The sequence below is a fragment of the Cupressus sempervirens genome, chromosome 7, assembly GCF_028749045.1.
Source record: "Cupressus sempervirens isolate cs-2001-9-10 chromosome 7, ASM2874904v1, whole genome shotgun sequence".
In the NCBI taxonomy this organism is placed as follows: domain Eukaryota; kingdom Viridiplantae; phylum Streptophyta; class Pinopsida; order Cupressales; family Cupressaceae; genus Cupressus; species Cupressus sempervirens.
In genome coordinates this window covers 129,690,547-129,702,951 of record NC_143124.1, presented here as the reverse complement: position 1 = coordinate 129,702,951, position 12,405 = coordinate 129,690,547, and the positions used below count along the sequence as shown (strand labels likewise).

Below are 12,405 nucleotides of genomic sequence, written 5' to 3'. Positions count from 1 at the left end.
TGTATCAAGTAATTTTGAGAAAATTAACGTAACAATGATGAATTAATTTAATATAGAAATGTTAAAAATATAATGTGAATTGATTAATAAGTGTATTGATAATTTGATTTTGATAATGTAATGATGAAAAATTCAAAAAATTAATAATAAATTTAAATATGATTTGTGAAGAAAATAAATTTATATTTGCATTCAGATGTTACTTTGAATTTTGAACTAAAAATAAAATTATAAAAGCAATTAAGTTGTGAGTTTTGAAAAACTTCCTCTAATTTTGACTCAATTATCACAATTAATTTAATTACAATTTAATTGAATTTATTTTAATTATATTTATTTTTAACTTTTCCTTAATCTGAAGTTTTTTATTGGCTAAAGAATCTGGTAAAGTGCTCAACTGTGGACAAGACAGCATTAAATACTTCAAATAATTTAAATTGCCAAAACCAGCTGGTAGTGAAGATAACTTTGGACAGTATAAATATAAATACTTCAACGAATGCAGGCCACAGAACTCTTCTGGCAAACTGCTACCACTAAAACAAAGGGAAAGCATTTTAAGATTTTGAAGACTGCCTATTGAGGTTGGAAGCCGTTGCAATTTGAAAGAGAAACGTACGATAAGCTTTCTCAATTGCAGAGAAGGCTGCACGCAAACATCATTATACTCAATTCGGTTCATTATTCTACTGAATTCAATTAAGAAAAATATAAACTATCAAAAAGCTATTACATAAAAACCACGGATTCAAACTACTTACATCGACATTGACCTGCCACAACTCTTCCAAGTCATTAGCATCATCAAGCTCTAAAACACTTAAATGTCTTAATGGAAGCCAAGATGGAAGGTTTCTTAATGAACGGGTATGCCAGCGAAGCCAAACAAGATGCTCTGATAAATATGCAAACTCTTCTATGAACTCATTGCTTTGCACATGAGGTATATTTAGTTTTCTTGAGGTTCGCATTAGCTGATGAACGTACTCTTTGAAGGCCACAAAAGTATCTGGAGGTTGTATCCCTCCAATTTGTATTTCTTTCTGAATGAAAAATACTAGAATACAAGCTATTTCAGTCAACTCTGCCGCAAGCAGAGGCAGACAAAACAACAAACTATTATTTTTATGATTTCACTAAGAAATAATTAAAGGGGAGCCAGTAATACATTTACCTGGAAATGTAGTATATTATCAATCTGCTGTGGACGCCAAAGCCGATATGATGAGTGCTCACTTGCCATCTCTCTTCCCATGTCCCTCAGATGATCGTGCATCCGTATCTTCTTCTCATTGAAGGTGTTATGTTTCTCAAAAACCAGCTCTACAAGACACTTATTTACAAGTTTTTGTAAACCGTGCAGGCCACTCCAACCCGATCCATCCCACAGTGCTATAGCTGTGCTTTTGCATTCGCCGATGAGAAAACAAGCCGCATCCAAGAACATCTCTCTATCTTCTTTATCCAGAGCATCATAGCTAACCTGTAGCCTTTTTGTGATGTCACTAGGAAATATTCTTGAGATTTTATCTAATTGGGATTCCCAGTAAGCAATGGAATCCTCACCATGTAGCTGTCCCCCTAATACCTTCAGAGATAAAGGCAGACCATCGCAAACCTGGACAAATTTGTCAACCTGAATGTCAAATCTGGTGCGTGGAGAAGTCTTCTGGAAAGCATGCCTGCACAATAAATTCTTCGCTACTGAGCTCTCAAGTCTTGGCACTTCTTAAATGTTTGAGATAGCCATCAATTTAAGAAAATCCCTTTTGCGGGACGTCACAATTACCATACTTTGGGATCCAAGGTTGAGTTTATTTGGCAAAAGAGCATACAACGGATCGATGTGATCCAGGTCATCCAAAACAATAAGGGCCCGAACAGAGCTCAAATGATTTGTGAGTACCCCAGAATGAGTAAAATGAAAAACAAAACATTCCTCCCTTCGAGGGTTTGGAGAAGAAGCCTATGTTGTCAATACAATTAATTTTAATAGCTCTTTCTATATTGTAAAAGTAACTTTTTTAATTAAGACTAATTAATATAAAGAATCAATATTCTAATTGATTGTAGATTTCTCATTTTTTTCATAGTAATAGGGAAAATGATCTAGTAGTCTCCTATGCTAACTTTGGGAATCTAATGCTCCTAATTCATACGTCAAAATTTATCATTTTTTGGGTGAAGCTCCATAGGTGAGTGAAGAGCCTAAAGCTAATTTTTCAAATTTTCTACATTTATGGAGCTCTTTGTAGACCTTGTAGAGTGTGAGGTAGTCTAAAAGTGTCATTTTAAAATCTTCACCCATAATCCAGAAGTGACCATTGGAACATGGGTAACACCCAGAATCCAGAAGCAACCATTGGAATATGGGTGACTAATGAGTTGTCTCCCCTACAAAATCAATGTAGGATTCAGATCATCCATTTTCACTGATTATTCATAGAATCTTTGTTATTACATGACTTGTACATACCAATTTACAAAACCCTAATTGACACTAAAATTGTAGACTTATTCACTACCTTCTCTCCAAAGACTTATTAGTTGTTTGATTAGGTCGAGTGTATGTTTACCTCACACATGTAGGAGCTCAACTTATTTGAAAAATGTAAAATACCTTACACCCATATTTTTAGGCTTTAATTTCTCCATCTTTAAATTTATTGAATATCAAATTACATGTTTAGTTATTAGTCTTGTTTGTTTATTTAGATAGTTTTGTAAATTATATAGTTATTTTTGTGAGATCTAATTTGATAGGTATTGATTTTTCCAATAATGAAAAACTAGTGATTGCACTCCAACAAAGTGCAATGGTTATGCCAATAGGAAGATATACTTGGATAATATATTGAAGAGAAGGGAGAAAACTATTTTTGAGCATTTTGTAAATATTTCAAATAGAAATATTGTTTGTGTCTATAGCATAAGATGGGTTAAAAATGGCTTTTGTTGACCAAAAAGTGAAACTTTTCAATTAGACACAACTTATTTGAAATCTTGGCCCTATCTATGTTCCACAAGATTTAGTTCACTCAAGGGAAATGGCACCACAAAACCATCATTATTTTAGCAAACAAGTATTAAACATACCCAACCCCATATCAAACTTATTTTTGAATGTTTATGTTGTGGAGGAGTCACATGCTTATCCATAATGGCTAGGGGAAATGACCCAATACTTCAATGGGTTCCAATGATTGTGATAGGAGTTGTTGACTTGATATCTACACTTATTAATTTAATATCCATATTTATTCACTTAATGTCAAATTGTTTGATAACACCACACCAGTATTTTGACTTTAAAGTTGTTAGTACAATGATGACTACCAAAAAATGAATGAAATGCACCCTTAGTTGCAAAAAGAAACCAATGATGCAATGCCATGTTAGATGTGCAAGTATGTGTACCCTTTTTGCAAGACCATTAATCTTAATTTTTAATTGGGTTGTTTTGGCCAAGTTGAAAAAAGCATGCTTATGTGGCATCATAATTGATGATGTGGACTTGAAACCTTTATATTATAAGAATATAATTCACCAAGTAAGATGTTGTAAAAAGTTGGGAGTGATATGAAATTTCCAAGATTTTGATAAGTTCAAAGTTAGGGTGCTCGAGTATCAAGGTTTTTCCACTATCAAACTCAAATTTAAGTAGGGATGGAGTGTATAAAAAATATTAAAATTGCAAAATGTTTAATTCAATTTGCAATTGGATGGCAAGCAGGTGCTAAAATAAATAGAAATGCTAGAAAATTCACTTCAGGTTTGGATTAAATTAAAAATGATGCTAATTGAAGCCCACCAAACTAAAATATCTAATGGAAAATAAATACTCACAACAAATGCAATACATTTTACAAAGGTGCAAGTATAGAGACATTTTCATAATCACATATCATATTTTAGATTAAAGGTCATTGGCAAACCTTGTGCTCATTCAAGCAATAACATGAGACTTACAAGATTATTCAAGATCCTTATGAGAAACCACACCAAAATAACAATTGGAAGACCAAGAGTCACAACTTGGAATTTCACAAAGGTGCTTGGCTTGGAATTTGAACCACAATTTCCACAATGGGAACTCATTTTTTCAACCAGCTAAGATGAACCCCTTGGACAATATATAACATATTTTTAAAACATTATGGGCTTAGTATAACCTACATATTATATAGTCATATTAAAAGCTGATCTTTTTTTGCTTAAGCTTGGTTATGTTGCTCTATATTTAAATTGATTCATTTCACTATTACAATATATGATCATCATAACAGAGAGGAAGGAAAATGAAAAGACTTGCATCAATATATGTGTCCTACTGAATGTTATCAGGAAAAAATGACAGCGCAAGGATAGTTCATAATTTTTTCATGGGTACTTACCGATCGTCTTATTAAATCCAAGCTTTGATTAAAGAGAGAACATACATTGGCATGTCAAGATTTTCATTCACATGAAGATAAATAAAAGAAAATACATTTCGTATCACAAAGTTCTAGTTCTTTTTTTCCCTCTTTTTGATACTTGAGGGTGGCTAGGGATCATTTCTTGGTTGTACTCGATCATATATATTTTTAGCATATTGTGCTTGGCATAAGAAATAATCAAGGATATTTTGAACAACATCCCTAAAGTTTACAACACTTTTATAAACATCTTAGTTATTAACTACAATGCCCATAAACCCAAATACATCAATCTTATTATTGACTTCATTAATTTGCCCCCCAAAAAAGAAGGATACAAACATTCGCTATATATTTATAAATGACATTTTAAATATTATTTTTGTGTTCATGTTTTGTTTTTAATAGATAAAAAATTTAGTATTCCATTTTTGTGTATCTATAGACTACTGGAACTATTCTGGATGCTCCATCCTCAGAAAGCATGAGCAATAGAATGATCTCTAAAGATGTCTCTTCAAACTAAAGAATGATCTTTAGAATGAACAATAGTAAGATGTTCCTTTTTTTCTTGTAAGGCCGAGTAATAATGAGTCATAAAATTAAAGAAATTTCAACTACGTTATAGGTTTTGTAGAAACTCAAATTCAAATATTCTAACATTGACATGGTCTCATTGTTTCATCGTAATATTTATGCGAAGGAGTTTTTTCAAAAAAAATTCAAGAGAACTCATGAGCCCTGCCTTTAGCAAGGTATGTTGGGTGGAATTAGTTCTCTCTCATATATGAGGAAAATAAATTAATGGACACAATGAGTTCAACGATGCTTCATCCTTTTAGGGAGAAATATAAATTGCTGATAAAAAAAGTTAGGTTGAGCATCTTAAATATTAAATGCCTTTACTATAATTAAGTATAGTTATAAATAAATAAATAGATAAATAATTTAAAAGAAATTCAATGTGTAATTTGAATATATATATATATATATATATATATATATATATATATATATATATATATATATATATATATATATATATATATATATATATATAGGTAGGTAGGTAGGTAGGTAGGTAGGTAGGTAGGTAGGTAGGTAGGTAGGTAGGTAGGTAGGTAGGTAGGTAGGTAGGTAGGTAGGTAGGTAGGTAGGTAGGTAGGTAGGTGTGTGTGTGTGTGTGTGTGTGTGTAGATAGATAGATAGATAGATAGATAGATAGATAGATAGATATTGTGTGTATGCGTGCGTGTGTGCTAGATAAAACATTTTAAAGTAGTGTCAATTTCACTATTTCATAATTGAAGTATGATAGAGTAAGTTAGTATTTTTAATTTTATTGGTATTAAAATTATTTATTATTTCTATTTTTTTTAATGCAAGATTGAGTTATTTCTTTTTCTGCTTCCCTCAACCAGCACCTCCTTCTCTATCCTGATTCCTTCGGGTGTGACGGCCACTATATCTCCACCATTTTCGAGGTGCAAGTATATTTCTACCACTTTCCTCTCCTCCCCATTCAGCTCCTTTCCCTTCCTATAGCAGAAATAATTAGTCTCGCGTACATAGCCCAGCAGCTTGGCCTTCCTGACTATAAGATAAGGAAACTCCGAAGAGTTTAGAATGGGCTCCACGACACAGCTAACACTACCTTGTATAAATATTTCTCCTGGCCTTCCCTGCAAATAGTAATTTTTGCAAGTAATTAACACGAACATTTATATAAATTCAGAAAACTCTAAATTTGTGAAAGTTTTCATTACCTTGATATTTATAGATTGAATACAAGATTTGAGAGCTGATATGGTGTAACATACAAACTCCACTGCTTCCAATCCTTCCACTTTCTCCAAACTTTGTATAACGGACTCCTTCTAGTTGGTCTGTCGAAGACATAGATGCTTCAATGACTTGCAATGTTGCAAGCCTTCTATTTTCTTAACTTTGGGGCATTCTATCAGTCTAAAGTATTCTAGCGAAGCCAAATTAGCAAAGCTTGACAGCTCTTCAAACTGTGAACAATATTGTATTAGCAGCTTCTCAAGGCGTACGAGACCAGTAAGATAGCGCAGTCTCTCTATCTCGATTAAATGGTGAATTTTAGGAAACTTGTCTTTTTGAATGATGCTATTGTCCCTGACCTTCAAATTTTGGAGGTTGGGCCAACAGTCACCAGAAATTGATAGCACGGAGACTGGTTTGCAGTCTTCTTCCTCAGCACCGAATTCCATTGTACCTTCAAAACTTACAATTTCAATCTTTTTCAACAAGGGAAAGTGAACAAGAGAAGTCTGCAAGCCTTTCACCACCCGACTCTCAATTTTGAGCGACGATAAGTTGACCAGTTGACCAATGTTACTTGGTGAGCTTCTCAACTTAATGCAACCCATTAGATCTAATTTTGTCAACGATGCCTGATTCTTAATTTGATTAGGCAAATCTTCTAATTCTTCACAACCGTTGAATCCCAAGTACTTGAGCTTTCTGATGCCTTCAAATACATCTAAGTTTAGTTTAAGCTTGGCACAACCTTGTAAATTTAGATGCTCCAGGTGTATCAGCCTCTTGAATGAATCTAAAAAAGTTCTCAACTACTTGCACAGTCCCAGATTTATGTGCTTCAATTTGTTTAAATTGTCAAAACCCTCAGGCAGTGAGGATAGCATTTCACAACCTGATAAATCCAGATATACCAGGTGTATCAGCTGCCCGAAAGAGTCTGGCAACATGCTCAACTGGTTGCACCAAATTAGACTTATGCGCTTCAATCTATAATAGTAATTTAATAACTATATTTAAATATCAACGCATTTAACAAAGAAAGATCTAAAATTTATATATAATACATCTTCACCAATCCATAAAATAACAAATATAAAATTAATTTAAAAATAATATTATTTATTTTGAATTTTTCTAAACTAATATACAAATTTTCTTTATGTTATTATTACTTATTGCAATTGTTCTCATATATTTCTATTTTATCTTTTCAATGAATTATAAGTATATCAAATATGATTTAAAAACTTCAATTGCTGATTGCTAATAAGTAAGCCAAAATACATAATAATAAACAAGCATTCACTTAATTGAGAATTAAAGTCAATTGAAAATGTCTCAAGTAAATAGAAAAGTGTGGCTTGGAGACACGTGGTGGATGGAAATGAAGCAACACTGCTAAGTACAAAATATCTATCTATTCTTCAAATGTACCTTCTTTGTTGGTCTCATCAAGGATAATAATGAGAGTGACAATAAAACTCTTACTTTTCTTTTCTCATTTTCTTCTTTATAATCAAATTTTCATCTATGATCTATCCCATTTGAGATTATGTAAATGCAATAGTGATTCAATTTACTCTAATGACAATACATATTTTGCTAATCTTAACTAATTTTTGTCCAATATTTTTGCAAATGCATTTGTGAATTCTAGGTTTAACACCAATTCTTTTGGTCAAATTTCCGTGCCAGACAAAAACATGACATCCATCAGACCATCATGTGAATGTGTGATTACAAATACATCTTGAAGAATTATCACTATAGCTTCAATTACAACTATATCTTCCAGAATTCTCACTATCATTTTCTAGCATGGGTGGATTAGTTCATGTTAAAGTTGTCAATAATCTTTAAGATGAGTTAAGTGCAGGGAAAAATAAAAGAAGAAATAAATTAATGAACAAAAAAGAGAGGAAAAATAGGAACATATAAGAAGATACAACAAAAACATGAAGCACACCATGATGGTTACGAATTCAATTTCATTATAACTTTCCACAAATAGCACAAAAGCAGTGTGTGTTCTAGAAGTTTGCTTTACTATAACCTTAATCTAAACTTATCAAACATGTAACATGTTCACACACTAAGTTATAAACATATAACATCTTCTATTTTCTACCAAACTCAAATTCATATTCTATTTTCCCCGAAAGAGAGGGACTATAGAGCTAGGGGAGACAACCAAGTAGCCGCCCAAGCTAACTTCGAGCAACTAAGACTTCCAATCCATATGTTAAAATCTATCAATTTTTTTCAATGAAGTGCCATAGGTGAGTGAAGAGCTTAAATCTAACCCTTTAGATTTTCCACATTTACGAAGCTCACTGTAGAACTTGTGGAGTGTGAGGTGGTGTAAAAGTGTCATTTTCAAATGTTCAACCATAACCCATTATGTTCATACCCATATGAGCACTCACCAAAACTATTGTACTTTTTGCACACATGAATCAATCAAGCTAAAAAATGGTTGAAACTATTAGTACTTGTGTGATTACTATTGGTACATATGCTATCATTTTTCAAACTTTTGTGAACAATAATTGAGAGAATCTATAACAAGAGCTCCAGGAGAGTTTAAGTCCCCATCTTATGTTATAGGTGAAATATATTACAATTTTTTAATAGTATAAAGTATTAAATATAAGTGCAATGAGGAGATTCTTTTAAGATAAATTGTTCTGTATCAAGTACTTTTGAGAAAATTAACGTAACAATGATGAATTAATTTAATATAGCAATGTTAAAAGTATAATGTGAATTGATTAATAAGTGTACTGATAATTTGATTTTGATAATGTAATGATGAAAAATTGAAAAAATTAATAATAAATATAAATATGATTTGTGAAGAAAATAAATTTATATTTGCATTCAGATATTACTTTGAATTTTGAACTAAAAATAAAATTATAAAAGCAATTAAGTTGTGAGTTTTGAAAAACTTCTTCTAATTTTGACTCAATTATTGCAATTAATTTAATTACTGTTTAATTGAATTTATTTTAATTATATTTATTTTTAACTTTTCCTTAATCTGAAGTTTTTTATTGGCTGAGTTGAATTTTGTAAAAGATTTTATTATTTTTTCAATTGAAAAAAATAACAATTATAGAATTTCTAAATTATTTTGAAAAGTTTTTTTTGAAGAGTATCGAATATACCATTTGCTGTTAAACGTTCCCATGTATGAAAATATGAATCTTCAAATACCATGGTTTTCCCAAAGCTATAATGGAGCTGAAGATTGTTTCCCTTTGTACCCAAGATACAAGGAAATCGATATTTTAATCACAAAGTTAAATAGTTGTACATTTAGATCATGTTGATGAGTAAGTTAAAATAAAATAACTAGCCGCAAAGACCTTTAAATGCCTGGCATTTATGCAATAAATCATGCCTTAGTCTGACGTTGTGTCCCATTGCATTGAAAGCCACGCACCCTTGGTAGATAGAGAAGACAAATTAAATAATTTATTTTATCATTTTTAACTAGCCATATTGCATGTGAAATCTTCAAATGGCTTGTTGAGTACAAGGGCGATTCGACACAAAATCCAATATTAAGATCTTCAACAAGATGTGTCTTTAAATTTATTCTTCAATGGTATGGATTGATTACGATTTGACAGCTAAGGAGATGACATAAATAGCTGGTAAGGTACTTGGAATTAATCTCCAATAAATCAACTGCATTAATAATTGAACCTGCTGCCATCGAATTACAATCTTGTCAGCTCTGTCTACGGATGTTGATTTTTCCTCAATAATAATATTCATAAAATTAATAAAACCTTAGCAAAATAGTGTTAGCCAATCATAAATTTATAATTAGCATATAATAATTTTTTTTTTAATATAATTCCTCAAACTTTGCAATATGATAGGCTGTTACCAAGAAAAAAGAAATTAGGGGGTGAAAACAAAACATTAGTTCCCTGCCTTTTTGACTAATAATAGACATAGTAGTCATTAGAATGTGGGAAAATATTAGATCATCTCCCCTAGTCCAACTCTAATTGGGGAACCATTTCTAGTAAAATAATAATAATTAAAGATAATTATCTAACCTACCGACATGGAAAAATGATCACAGTTCAACTCTGCACAAGAATGCTCACTGGAAAGTTTTAGAGGAAGGATTTTGAAAGTTGGGGAAAGGTGGAACCATGGATGTAAGGGGAATCAAAAGTCTTATCAATAGTCCTCATCTGGTAAAGGTCACAGAGGGAAGATTCAATGTATCAAGAGAAAAACAAAAATCCAACAAACCGTAATCATCCACCTATTTCACATCATAATCGTCAGTGCCAATGTAGTCAACAAGTTGGGGAAAATTGCAAAGCAGAAGTCTTATCAAGACTATTCACCCAGTTGTCTTGCATCACACTTGTCGAGAAATTTGCAATCTTATAAATTGTAGTTATCCATCTGTCTCCTGGTAAAATAGTGGACACAGACAAATTCTTTACCACTGTCGCATTGTAGGATAATTCTTGACTACAAAGGTTTAATTAAGTGCAGGTCAAACCAAGATGGATAGCCATGGGCCTACTGTTCGAAGGCGAGATATTTAATTTGAAATATTAGTGGGAAAGGCACATGATACAACTTGACATGCACCAGAATTAGTAAAATGAAAAACAAAAAATTCCTCTCTTTGAGGGTTTGGAGAAGAAGCCTATGTTGTTGATACAATTAATTTTAATAGCTCTTTCTATATTGTAAAAGTAATTTTTTTAATTAAGACTAATTAATATAAAGAATCAATATTCTAATTGATTGTAGATTTCTCATTTTTTTCATAGTAATAGGGAAAATGATCTAGTAGTCTCCTATGCTAACTTTGGGAATCTAATGCTCCTAATTCATATGTCAAAATTTATCATTTTTTGGCTGAAGCTCCATAGGTGAGTGAAGAGCCTAAAGCTAATTTTTAAAATTTTCTACATTTATGGAGCTCTTTGTAGACCTTGTAGAGTGTGAGGTGGTCTAAAAGTGTCATTTTAAAATCTTCACCCAGAATCCAGAAGTGACCATTGGAACATGGGTGACACCCAGAATCTAGAAGCGACCATTGGAATATGGGTGACTAATGAGTTGTCTCCCCTACAAAATCAATGTAGGATGTAGATCATCCATTTTCACTTATTATTCATAGAATCTTTTTTATTACATGACTTGTACATACCGATTTACAAAACCCTAATTGACTCTAAAATTGTAGACTTATTCACTACTTTCTCTCCAAAAACTTATTAGTTGTTTGAGTAGGTCAAGTGTATGTGTACCTCACACATAAAGGAGCTCGATTTATTTGAAAAATGTAAAATACCTTACACCCATATTTTTAGGCTTTAATTTCTCCATCTTTAAATTTATTGAATATCAAATTACATGTTTAGTTATTAGTCTTGTTTGTTTATTTAGATAGTTTTGTAAATTATATAGTTATTTTTGTGAGATCTAATTTGATAGGTATTGATTTTTCCAATAATGAAAAACTAGCAATTGCACTCCAAAAAAGTGCAATGGTTATGCCAATAGGAAGATATACTTGGATAATATATTGAAGAGAAGGGAGAAAACTATTTTTGAGCATTTTGTAAATATTTCAAATAGAAATATTGTTTGTGTCTATAGCATAAGATGGGTTAAAAATGTTTTTTGTTGACCAAAAAGTGAAACTTTTTAATTAGGCACAACTTATTTGAAATCTTGGCCCTATCTATGTTCCACAGGATTTAGTTCACTCAAGGGAAACAGAACCACAAAACCATCATTATTTTAGCAAACAAGTATTAAACATACCCAACCCCATATCAAACTTATTTTTGAATGTTTAAGTTGTGGAGGAGTCACATGCTTATCCATAATGGCTAGGGGAAATGACCCAATACTTCAATGGGTTCCAATGATTGTGATAGGAGTTGTTGACTTGATATCTACACTCATTAATTTAATATCCATATTTATTCACTTAATGTCCAATTGTTTGATAACATCGCACCAATATTTTGACTTTAAATTTGTTAGTACAATGATGACTACCAAAAACTGAATGAAATGCACCCTTAATTGCAAAAAGAAACCAATGATGCAATGCCATGTTAGATGTGCAAGTATGTGTACCCTTTGTGCAAGACCATTAATCTTAGTTTTTAATTGGGTTGTTTTGGCCAAGTTGACAAAAGCA

At 31.8% G+C, this 12,405-nt stretch overlaps 1 pseudogene; it reads right to left on the bottom strand.

The window, feature by feature from the left end:
* Window positions 1–393: 393 nt before the first annotated feature.
* Window positions 394–12,405, bottom strand: part of LOC149545824 (uncharacterized) — a 95,370-nt pseudogene continuing 83,358 nt past the window's right edge.